The sequence below is a fragment of the Ochotona curzoniae genome, unplaced genomic scaffold, assembly GCF_017591425.1.
Source record: "Ochotona curzoniae isolate NIBS_2020 unplaced genomic scaffold, NIBS_Ocur_1.0 patch425, whole genome shotgun sequence".
NCBI classification, from domain to species: Eukaryota; Metazoa; Chordata; class Mammalia; order Lagomorpha; family Ochotonidae; genus Ochotona; species Ochotona curzoniae.
Window position 1 is genome coordinate 264,914 of NW_024467001.1, and position 13,627 is coordinate 278,540.

The following is a 13,627-nucleotide window of genomic DNA, read 5'->3' on the forward strand; positions in this document are numbered from 1 at the left end:
TAAAATTTTAGTTTTTGTGTTGTTCATGTAGTTGACAAGGATGCATGCCCATAAAGATCACTGATTAGAGTGGTGAGGGATGATGGATGGCAGAAAATGGGTGGGACAAATGCTTCCAATTAACCTTTTCTTCTCTTTTTTTCTGTATCTGGGATTGGGGAGTATGGATGTGAGGGTGTAGGGGGCTACTCCCAAATGCCAAACTGCATTAGAACCCAGGGATGGGGGATGTCCACTTGATGTCATCCTAGAAACCCTGATATGGAGAAGAATATGGAGTATTTCTTAGGTGGTCTTGCTAATTCTTTTTTTTTTTTTAAGATTTATATATATATATATATATATATATATATATATATTTATTGGTAAGGTGGATATACGGAGAGGAGAGACAGGGAGAAAGATCTTCTGTCCAATGATTCATTCCCCAAGCGGCTGCAACGGCTGAAGCTGAGCCAATCCAGATCCAGGAGACTCCTCCAGGTCTCCTACGTGGGTGCAGGGTCCCAAAGCTTTGGGCCATCCTCAACTGCTTTCCCAGGCCACAAGCAGGGAGCTGGAAGGGAAGTGGAGCCACCGGGATTAGACCGGCGCCCATATGGGATCCTAGTGTGTTCAAGGTGAGTACATTTACCACTACCCTATCGCACCAGGCCCGGTCTTGCTCATTCTAAAATGCTGTTGGTTTTCTTGCTCCAAGATTGAGAAAATCCTTCCAAGGACCATTGGCTGACAGAATGTACCCTAGTGCATGCACTTACTCAGACACTTGTTGCCAAAGATAAGCCAGGAGAGTTGTCCAACCTGTTCTGCTCTCCCTCTTCTTACATGGCACTTGCCATCCTCTGCAGGCCTAAATGGGCTGGCCATCATGTCTCCCTTAGGCACCTGAATATCCTGTTCATTGCATAGGCTTTAGCAAGACTGGACCACAAGTCCTGAGTCCTGTGATTCTTCCTGTTGGCCGGAATTTTGAGTCCTGTGGTCCAACTGGGGATTCCCACAATAAGCCTCAAGTGGGGTGAGCAGGAGTTAGCTCTTGCATGTGCTGGCCAGTACAGAGTTGGTTCAGTGCATCACCTGCATCAACCTATGCACACACTGGTGGTCAGTTCTATCCCCAGCCCCATGTTCTATAAAAACTGATGGGTGCTGCAGCCCAGCCCAACCCAGTGTGCTACAGACCTGACCCTGGCACACACTAGTGGGAAGTGCAGCCTAGTGGGGCGACCTCTACCAGGCTTAACCCCAGCCCCGGCTGCTGCATGTGCCAGTGTGTGTAGCAGACTTTTCCAGTCAGTGCCACATCCCAACCAGGCTCTTGTATACACCTGTGGATGTTGGAGTTTAGCTCTGCCCATTCCACTCTATGACCCTCTCCACACATATGCCAATGGGTGTTGCTGCCTTGTACAGCCTGGCCTGCCACCAGCCCTGGCTCTCATGCACACCAGTTATCTTGTGTGCTGGTTAGTATCATGGGCTTTGCCAACATCCCCTGTTCTGACTCTCATTGGCAGGTTCTATGATTTAGTCCTGCCATGTTCCCTAGCCCTAGCTTCCATGTGCTCTGGTGAGTGGTGGTCAGCAGTGATTAATGTAAACGATCCCAGAGCTGGTCTCCCATAGGTAGTAGGTACATCGGTCTGACCCTCTTCAATACCACCTGGTCTGTATCCCCTCACTTTCCTGCAAGTAAGTGACCTGGTCATTGGAATCCCCAGAAATCCTTCCTCACCTCAGCAGTTCCCTCTCTCACACATCCTCATATCCCCTTCCTTGAACAACCCGTCAGTCCCAGGCCCATGAGTGAATGGGTTTCCCAGCCCAGTCTTCTAGTGAGATAACATGCTACCCTTAAGCCCTGCCCAATTGCCTGGATCCCAAATGCATACATGGATACCCAGATGCAATCCAGCAGCACATCATGTCAGAGACTCTATACTCCCTCCACTGCCTGCCCTGGTGGACCCAAGCACACGTGTAAGTCCCCAGGCCCATGCCATCATGTCAGCCTGGAGCCTGATCTGCCTACCTAGGACCCACATGCCTACATGTGTCCTCTGACCTATTCCAGGTTGCTGGCCTGGATCCGCCCACATAGCCAAGAACCAATCACATATACAAGTCCCCAGGGCCACTCCAGCAGAAGCCTGGGCTGGCCCAAGTTTTCATGAGATTGTTTGCTGTCTTATTTTTGAGTTTAGGAGTATGTGTGTGAGGAGATTTCTCTGGTCATTACTTAGTTCCAACTTTGGATCCCCACCCTCTCTTGCAATGACCATCAGGGTCGCTCAGAGCCCCACCCCCCAAATTACATCAGATAGATAGAGACTAATAAGGAAAGCTTATAACAGACAGGAAACTGTCAGCTTGGACTCCCATATACCTTACTAGGTAGGACACAAAGATTAGTTACTCCTCACTAGGGTATTGAAGATTTCTCTGCACAGTCCTCTTAAAACTGTTCTGCTCCTTAGTTGTTAACATAGGGCATGTTTGGGCCCGGTGGCACCGTGGCCTAGTGGCTAAAGTCCTCACCTTGAACGCACCGGGATCCCATATGGACACCAGTTCTAATCCCGGAAGCTCCACTTCCCATCCAACTCCCTGCTTGTGGTCTGGGAAAGCAGTCCAGGATGGTCCAAAGCTTTAGGACCCTGCACCCGCATGGGAGACCTGGAAGTGGTTCCTGGATCCTGCTTCAGCTCGGCATAGTATTGGCCGTTGTGCTCACTTGGGGAGTGAATCATCGGATGGAAGTTCTTTCTCACTGTCTCTCCTCCTCTCTGTATATCTGACTTTCCAATAAAAATAAAATAAATATTGAAAAAAAACCATATGGCATGTTTGAGTTATAAACGTTTTTGGACTACACTAAAATTCACAAAGTTCAGTAAAAATCACGCTTGAATACTCTAAGCTGCTAAATATAACAATGAAAATAGACACGAGACAGCTGAATAGTACCCTAAAACTATTACAAGGTATATAGCAGCTGATTGTGTATAAACTAAAATTGAAATGTCAATGAAGTAGTCACAGGATGTGGTTAAGAACTTGCATTTTCTAACATATTGGTCACTCAATACCATGTCAATTAACTTCATGATGTTGTAAATTGTTGTTGAAGTTGTGTAGTGGCTTTTCATTGGAGGGGATGATATTCTGCCAGCTCTACTTTCAGACCAGGGATGGTCTCCCAATGAAACTGTTGAATTTATCTGGACAATAAGATGCTGGACTCTCTGCATGGTCCATGCCTGCAATGAAGGAATCATGACTGGTTATGAACTGTACTACTATAACAATATGGAGGAATTCAATATGGGGAGAGGGCTTGGGGAGGGGCAAGGGGAATCCCGGGGCCTATGAAACTGTCATAGGGCCCGGCGCGGTGGCGCAAGTGGTTAAAGGTCCTCGCCTTGCACGCCCAGGATCCCATATGGGTGCCGGTTCTATCCCGGCGGCCCCGCTTCCCTTCCAGCTCCCTGCCTGTGGCCCGGAAAAGAAGCAGAGGATGGCCCAAAGCTTTGGGACCCTGCACCCGTGTGGGAGACCTGGAAGAGGCTCCTGGCTTCGGATCGGCATAGTATCGGCCATTGCGCTCACTTGGGGAGTGAATCATCAGACAGAAGATCTTCCTCTCTGTCTCTCCTCTCTGTATATCCGCCTTTCCAATGAAAAAAAATAATAATAATAAAAATAAATCTTTAAAAAAAAAAGAAATTCCACTTGGGAGGTCCTAAGACCTGTCATTGTGTGAGTTGATTGGTGCAGATTCATGGTGATTTTGCCTCCTATATTAACCCACATATATGCTGGGTTGGGGGAGTTCATCTGCCTGGCCAATCCTATCCCCAGACCCAACTCTCATGCAAAGTAGCCTGTCCATGGCCTAGTCAGGGCAACTCCAAAGAACCGCTGTAAGGACCACTAACAGTCATGGCTTTCTCATCCACCAGCAGGTGCTGTAGCTTAACCCAGCCTGGCCTGACCCCAGCCCCACCTGCTCCATACACTAGTGGGTGCTATGGCCTAGTCATAGTGACTGTAAAGAACCCCTTACCAGGCTGGCTCCCAGCCCCATTTTTCATGCGTGCCCGAAGGTGCTATAGCCCAGCCTGGAGTGGTCTGCCTTCAGTCCTGGTACTTGCTGGTAGATGCAATGGCCTAGACCACCCCAGCTCATCCACGGCTCCTTGACTCTCACATGTACTAGCAGGTGCTGCAGCCTTGGCTGGCCCAGTCCAGACTCTTTCATGCTGTGGTGGATATGTTGGACCTGACCCACTTAATCCACTCCCAGGCCCAGTTCTCATACATGCCATTGGGTTTAGGCCAGTGCCTGGTGCAGTCTGGCCTTCCATTTGGCCTTGTATGAGCTGGTGAACGTTGCAGCCCGGCCCACCCCACACCCTAATCAGGATGCACATTCGGGTGCTGCTGCCCTGACCAGTCCAGACTATTGGGGGTTCCTTTACCTGTGATTGATGGCAGGCTCCTTGGTCACACCTAGCTTAGTCCATCACCACCCCAACTCTTGAGATAACCAGTGGGGCTAGAATTTTCACAGGATGTGGCCCACACATCCCTCACAGAATTTACCCCCGGTTATGGTACTTGAGTGCTAGTTAATGTAATGGCTTGCTTAATGTGACCCTTCTCCTGATCCATCATCATGTCAGATAACATGATATAATTCTGCAGGACAAGCCCCAAGCCATAGCTTTTGCGTGGACTGGTATTTGGTGGTCAGCATTGTTCAGTGATTACAAGTTTTACAAAGGAAGAGTTACTGCCAATGGGAATCTTTACGAATGCTTCACGTCCTAGAAGCACAATGGGTTCAACCTGGAGCTAACTAAGCAGCAACTCAAAGAACCAAAACCCCAGAGCTCCCTGGCCAGGCGGCCAGCAGGCAGAGCCTGGCACCAAATGGCGCACTGCAGGTCTCAATCTTGATCTTGGACTTTTGCTTACTCACCAGTCACCATCCGAAGAGTCTGACCTCGGTGTCCTGCACCAATAGTCTAGGACCTCAAGATTCCAGATACAGCCTGTCCTGCTCTTATTTATCAAGTCATGCCATTGTGTTTTACAAACTGCCTGCCAGTGGTTATCACATTGGTCAATCCAGTAGGGAGTAAGTTTGTGATAAGTATTTGCCAAGCATTTAGCATACTCCAGGTCTTGTATGTTTTGGGCATGTAACAGTAAGTCTGCAAAATGCGAGCATATATTTCTAATGGAAAGAGATATTTATATAGAACATAAAGGAAAGCAGCACCTACCAGTTAGAGAATTAAAATAAGTTGCTAAAGTGGCGCCCTTTACCGCTAATGATTTCGATGTACATATGCTTTATCAGGCCTCAGTATCTCATTCAGCTTGTTGTTTCTCCATAAACTTTAATTCAGCAAATGAAGGGAATGGCAGAGTCATTGTCCCTATAAATAACATCTCAGTGCTAGAGCTTCTCACCCATAGGCCCTAGACTGACAGGGCCTATTACAAAAGAAACATGCTTAACCTTATCACTAATCAAAATAAAGGAAGGTCATGAACATGGTGGACTAATTCTGAGTCAGTATGGAAAAACAAATATACAAAAATAGTTAGGAAAATGGTCAGCTGGACCTTAATAATGGTGCAAGGAAGTTAAAAGGGAAGGAATAGTATTTACAACAGATTGTGTTAGGACTTCATGTTGGATATCCAACCATTAGAGGAAAACTGAAATTGGGACTCTCTCATACCATGCACAGAAATTCACTTAAAATAGGTCACAGAACTCAATGCAGGAGTTTTAACTTTCAGGAAAAAAAAAAAAAAAAAAAACTAGAAGTTAGTCTTTATGACCTCGGATCATCAGCAAAAGCAGCAAAAGAAAACCAGATCAAACTGGACTTCTTCAAAATGCAAAATATTGGGGCCAGCACTGTTATACAGTAGCCTAAGCTTCAGTATTCGGCACCAGGATCCCATTTGGGCACGAGTTTGAGTCCTGGCTGTTTCACTTCTGACCTAGTTCCTCACTTATAGCCAGGGGAAGCAATCTAGGATGGCTTTGAGCCCTGCATTCATGTAGAAGATCTAGAAGAGGTTCCTGGCTTCCAGCTTCAGATTAGCTCAGCTCTGGCCTTTGCAGCCATTTAGGGAATGAACAAGCAGATGGAAGATATCTCTCTGTTTCTCTTTCTATCTGTAACTCTGCCTTTCAAATAAAAATATATCTTAAAACAATTTAAAAATGCATAACAATTGCATTAGAAATGACACCATCGATAAAGTAAAAAGACAACCTATGGGAGGGAAAAAATTCAGAAATTATATATTTTAGGAAACTTGTATTCCAGCATATAAATAATTCTTGTATCTCAATAATTAAAAAATAGGTGAAGGATTTTTTTAGGGGGCCTAGATTATGGTTTAGTAGGTTAAGCCACTGCCTGTGACATTGGCATCCCATATTGGAACCCATTATTTCACTTATCTTGTTTCCTGCTCATGTACCCTTTAAGGTTGTGAAAGATGGAAACCCATTTTTGAGACCCAGATGAAGTTTCTGGGTCCTGACTTCAGCCTGGTTCAGCCTGGGCTATTTGTGTCTGTTTAGAAAATAGCAGATACAAGATCTCTGTCACTCTGCCTTAAATAAGCAAATAATTTTTTTAATGGGAAAAGGATTTGAATAGATATTTGCCTGAAAAGTACATGAAAAGATAACATTATTAGTCATTAGGAAATGCAAGTCAAAGCGCAGGAAGATACTGCCTCACACTCACTAGGATAGGGTAATAAAAAGGCAAAAGAAGGGCCCGGCGCGGTGGCGCAAGTGGTTAAAGGTCCTCACCTTGCACGCCCGGGATCCCATATGGGCGCCGGTTCTAATCCCGGCAGCCCCGCTTCCCTTCCAGCTCCCTGCCTGTGGCCTGGGAAAGCAGTCGAGGACGGCCCAAAGCTTTGGGACCCTGCACCCGCGTGGGAGACCCGGAAGAGGCTCCTGGCTTCGGATCGGCATCGTATCGGCCCGTTGCGCTCACTTGGGGAGTGAATCATCGGACGGAAGATCTTCCTCTCTGTCTCTCCTCTCTGTATATCCGCCTTTCCAATGAAAAAATAATAAAAATAAATCTTTAAAAAAAAAAAAGGCAAAAGAAAAGAAAAGAAAAGAAAAGAAGAAAAGAAGAGAAAAAGAAAGAAAGAAAGAAAGAAAATAAAGGAAGGGAAAGAAATAGACAAAGTTAAACATTGGGGTTTAGCAATGGGGTACACTAGTGGTTGGTTCATTTTTCTTTGTAATTTGGACTTTTAAACAAATAAATAAATCTCAAAAAAAAAAAAAAGAGTTAAATGTGGATAAGTACTTACATATGCAACCATCGAAAACATTATAGTTGAAAGAAGCCAGTCACAAAAAGCCACTCAGTGTATGGTTTTAATTATATATACATGCTTATTTAGTTATAAAGAAAATACATCAGTGGTTTAGGAATAGGAGAGAATATCAATGAGGTTAGAGATCCTCTGTTAGAGATGATGAAAGTGTTATAAAATTAGATTCAAATGGAGTTGTATGGCATCTGAATGATGCCTCTTTTGTTTTTATAGAGTTCTTTATTTGAAAAGCAAGAGTACAGGGTTAGTGGGAGAGACATATATCTTAATCTGCTGATTCACTCCCTAAAATATCTTCAACATAGGATTGGACCAAGCCAAAGCCAGGAGCTGGGAGCTTCTTCAGGGTCTCCCATGTGGTGCATAGCTCCAAGCACTTGCACCATCTTTTGTTGCTTTCCCAGGCATGTCAGCATGGAGTTGGATCAGAATTGGATCTGCTGGGTCTCAAACTGGCCTATAGGCAGCAAATTAACCCACAGTGCCACAATGCTGGGCCAAATACCTCAGTTAAAAAAAAAAAAGCCACCAAAGCACTTAAGAAGAAAAACTGTGAGGGCAGCTATCTTACCATTAGCTAAATATATAAAAACTATTGAGATGAAAATTCTGTGAATAACATATGAATAGGTAAGTAGACCTGTAGAAAAGAACAGAATGTACAGAATTAGATCAAAATTTGCACATGAAAGAAATGGTGTTTTAAATCAATAAAGTTGAATTTCCCTTTTTCTTTAATTTATCATTTCAGCCATTTGTAGGTGTTCAGTTAAGTAACACTGAATACATATTCAATGCTGTGTAATTTCTGTCATTTGCTATTCAGTACCAAAAGGTGTTGTCCATATGAATTTGCCCATGGCCCTCGAGTAAGAAGAGACATATAATACTTGTCCTTTTGTTTCTGGCTCATTTCACTGCATGATGTTTCTAAGGTTCAACTATGTGTAACATGTATTAAAATTTGTTCCTTTTATGGCCAAATAGTACATTTCATTGTGTGGATATACATATTTATTATATTCTTAAAGACTGGGTTTACTTATTTGAATGGTAGAATGAGAAAGGGCAAAGGAAAGACAGAGAAAGAGATCTTAAATATGTTGGTTGATTCCACAAATGGCTACAAAAGAACCCAGGAACTCCATCTAGATTTCGTGGTGTATGACAGATCTAAGTAGCAGTAACTGTCTATTGTTTTCCTAGGTGTATTATCAAGAAATTGGACAATGGAAGCAGCGGCGTGGGTGTTTGGATCTCCCAGCCATGTGGCTGTAGCTGGGGGTATCCATACGGGCCAGGCTTCTAGCTAGGGATTCTAGCTCCCCATCCACTGCTGCCAAGTAGTAGCTGAATCCTGGCCTAGTGGGCAACCAGAGTGCCAACTGGCACCAGGCTCCGCTTACTGTTCACCATGCTGTGAACTTTGGGGTCTTGGGGGTATGGAATTACTGCCTAGGGACATCCATGGATAAGGCCACTGTACATGTAGGTGAGGAATGAATCCTGAGGGACACCCAATGACAGGGCCACTGTACTTGCAGGTAAGTGAGGGGACTGAGACCTGGTGGTTTGGAGGGGAGAGACCTGAAGATATTTATGGGTCAAAATGATGCAGCACCCCACATGGAAGTCCTGGGTTGGCTTGTTAGCATGGAACATGGCTGACCACCACACACCAGCACACATGCAAGCTATGGCTGGGGGCCTGTCTGGCAGGGTTAGATCCCAGTACCTGACAGTGAGTGTCGGATCAGGGGATGGGTCACATTAGACCCATGAATTTGCATGAATACTAAGGTTTGCTATTAAAATCCATTCATAGTTTCAAGACACATTAGACTGGGCCATGACACCAACCAGCAAGCAAGAGAACCAGGTTGGATTCTTTAGGGATATGTGGGCCCAACCCTATGGAACTACAAGTCCCACTGGTTAGCTTGAGAGTTGGGATGGTGATGGGCTGAGCTAGGCATGATCATGGAACTCACTGATGCTCACTGGTACTGGGGCTGGGAACAAGCAGGGCAGGTCCAGGCTGCAGCACCCACATGAGCACCCTAAAACAGGGCATGGGTGGGGCAGGCCTCACCAGCACATACAAAGGCTGGGATGGATAGAGCAGACCAGCATGTTGGATGTGGCTTCTCCCCTTTTTTCTCCCTCCCCCCAGATACAGGAAGGAAAAAAGAGAATGTCAAAACAATGGTCTCACCCACTTTCTTCTAGCCCTTGACCCTTCACATCCTAATCAAATAAATAAAAATTATTAAAAAAATATACATCAAAAAAATTTTAATGGAATAGGATATACCACAGCAACTACAAATATGGGTTGCTGATGTCAGATAGTGGCTTCACCATTCAACTTTGGGTGTTAACAAGGCTAGATAACTTATTAAAACTTATTAAAACTTACTATTGAATGCTTCAGGGTCCTGCCCCATTCAATAATATGGAATTGCTTAGAATGGAATTTGAGCATCAAAGTGTAACCAAGCTGGTTCTAATGGTCACTTATTTGAGATCTGCTGTAGTAGAAGAGGATGTAATAAACAGAACCATAGTAAATAGAAATGATTTTATTTCAAATTTTCTTTTGCTGCCCCAAATCCTTTACACAAAACATCTATCACCACAAGAACCATACTAAATGAGGCAGCATCTGAAGATGACATAATAAGTGATTAGAGGAACTGCATTTTCTGCTCAAAAATGATAAAATGGGGCCCGGCGGTGTGCCCTAGCAGCTAAGGTCCTCGCCTTGAATGCACTGGGATCCCATATGGGCACTGGTTCTAATCCTAGCAGCTCCACTTCCCAACCAGCTCCCTGCCTGTGGCCTGGGAAAGCAGTCGAGGATGGCCCAAAGCCTTGGGACCCTGCACCTGTGTGGGAGACCTGGAGGAAGTTCCTGGCTCCTGGCTTCGGATCGGCACAGCACCGGCCATTGTGCTCACTTGGGGAGTGAATCATCGGATGGAAGATCTTCCTCTCTGTCTCTCTTCCTCTCTGTATATCTGACTTTCCAATAAAAATTTTTAAAAAAATGAAAAAATACACACATATATGTGTATATGTGTATGTATATATTTGTATGTATATATGTGTCTATATTTTTATGTTATGTATACAACTTATATATTACATATATGTATATGTGTATATATGTATAGAAATTCATATCTATATATGAAGTTTTAAAAATTGTATTTTCCCAATATCCTAGCTGGTAATTTTATTTTCAACAAGACATAAAGTTGAAGATTTTATACTTTCAGTGCTGGAGGGTTCATATTTAATAGTATTTTGCATGAATACTAAGGTTTGCTATTAAATTTCAAGACACAGGAGCATACTTGGTACTGGTTCTATATAAGCTATTAAAATATATTCATTTTTTTCTGTCAAAAAACAAAACAACAAAAAAGAAATTAGGCCTGTGGAGACTCAGACATGGGGAAGCAGCAGAGAAAACAGAGCGGTTTTGCAATGACCAGATGCCTCAGTGACAGTCAGCGAAAAGTGATCAGAACTCCACTAGTAGCCAAGTAGGAAGGGGAGTTCACCAGGAGCTGAGGAGGTAAACCCAGGAAAAAAACTGTCCATCCTGTGGATTTGTTTGACCTGACCACAAGCAGAGACAGAGCAGCAGACCCAGGCAGCTATACAGGAAAAGGGTGGATTTCACAGCCCAGAACCCCACCAGTGCCACATCAGGGGACATTTTGTGTACTGAGGGAAAGGCTGTGGGACTGGAGTAACAATAGCAAGCTGTGCATGCACTAAGCCGGGAGCGAACTGACTTCTGCTGCAGTACATTGCACTGGTCTCACAGGGAAAACAGTACTGACTTGGCATCCAATGGGTTCAATCCAAAACAGGTCTGCGCGGCCCTCAGACCTAGGGTCCAACAGGTTCCAGCAAGACCAACACTGTCAACAACCCAGTGATTTAGGACAGATGGTGTTTTCCTAATCCTAGGCACTGCTGGACCCAGGAATGAGAGAAAGGCTGTGCAGGTAAGAGTGTGGCCATAGCACAGGATCACGGGGGCTGTAAAGTGTTGAGTCAGTAGCTATCAAGGCCATAATGGATGCCTAGCACAAAAGCTTGGGACTGAAAGTCACTGGAGGGAGTGGCACAGGAGACTGCAAACAAAGAAGCAGGTACCAAACACAATCAGTAAAATTAACCTGCACACAATTCTAAGTGACGCAGCTGAGAAACTGGCCCTAAGGAGAGGAATCTGCTAAGCAGAATAGCAATGACCAGGAGCAAAAGAAGAGACAGAAGCACAGTGAATATTACTGATGCCTTCCCTACAAAGGAGTAAAAGCTTTTCTCAACCTCAGAGTTAACTGGGGAATGCATAGAGAAAATGGGGGATAAACAATTTTAAAAACTTGTATCAATGAAGTAATAAATGAAAACTTCCCTAATTTGGAGAAAGAATTGGGAAAGTTCAGAAAGGCCACAGAACTCCCAATATGGTTGACCAAAAGTGATCTCCATCATGACACATGATAATCAAGCTCTTTTCAGTTGAACACAGGGAAAAGATCCTTAAATGTACACATGAAAAACATTAACAGATTGAGGAACCTGACACAATGCTGACCTCTCAGAAGAAATTTTACAAGCAAGAAGAGAACTGAATGACATATTTTTTAGATTCTAAAGGAGAGAAAAAAAATTGTCAGCCCAGAATAACTTACTCAACAAAGCTTTCCTTTGTCTTTGAAAATGGAAGAAAATTCTTTCACAGCAAAGAAAACCTCAAAGAATTTGCCTCTTGCAGACCTTCCATACAAATGATGTTCTCTTGACAGAGAAAAAGAATAGCACCAAGAAAAGCCAAAGGCAAACATGGAGAACATCCCAGTAAAATGACAACAGAAAACTAAATCAAACAATGAACAACCCATTGCTAAAATGACAGGACCAAATTACTACCTATCCATATTAACCCTGAATGTAAATGGATTAAACTCATCAATCAAACATCATAGATTAGTAGACTGGATCAAAAAACAAAACCCATCCATCTGTTGCCTACAGGAGATACATCTTGCCAAGAAAGATGTGGAAACTGAAAATGAAAGGATAGAAAAGATATTCCAGGCTAATGGGGAGGAAAAATGAGCTGGCATAGCCGTTGTTATATCAGATAATATGGATTTTGACATGAAAAAGCAATAAAAGGAAGAAAGACATTACATAATGATCAAAGAATCCATTCAGCAAGAAGAAATCATCATAATAAATGTATGTGCACCAAATGCCAGGGTACCTAGCTATGTGAAACAAATATTAATGGATTTAAAGGGAGAAATAGACTCCAATATAATAATAGTGGAGGAGCTTAATACCCCATTAACATCAATGGATAGATAGGACAGAAACTCAGCAAGGAAACAGCAGAGCTTACCCAAACACAAGATCAAATGTAATTAATTGATATCTACAGAATTTTTTATCCTATGATTTTTTTTCATCAGTACATGGAACTTTCTCCAGGACTGACCATGTTATAGGCCACAAAACAAGCCTCAGAAATTTTTTTTTAAATCAAAATTCTACCATGCATCTTCTCAGACCATCATGGAATGAAACTGGAGACCAGTAAATCAGAATATCCCAGTAGACAGGCAACTACTTGGAGACTGAATAATATGTTACTAAATGAACAATGGGTTATAGAGGAAATGAAAGGGGAAACTGAAAAATTTCTAGAAACAAATGAAGTCATCATCACATCGAAACTTATGTGACACAACCAAGGCAGTGTTAAGAGGAAAGTTTATTTTAATCAATGCTTATGTTAAGGAATTAGGAAAGCACCAAGTAAATGAGCTAGAAGAATCTTGAAGGGGCTAGAAAAACAACAGCAAAGCAATCCCAAGATTAGCAGGAAAAAAAAAGAAAGAAAAAGAAAAGGAAATAACCAAAGGGAGGAAATAAACCAGAGACCAAAAGAACAAGGCATAAGGTCAATGAATCAAAGAGCTGGTTCTTTTTTTTTTTTTTAAAAGATTTATTTTTATTATTTTTTATTGGAAAGGCGGATATACAGAGAGGAGAGACAGAGAGGAAGATCTTCCGTCCGATGATTCACTCCCCAAGTGAGCCGCAACAGGTCGATACTATGCCGATCCGAAGCCAGGAGCCTCTTCCGGGTCTCCCACGCGGGTGCAGGGTCCCAAAGCTTTGGGCCGTCCTCAAC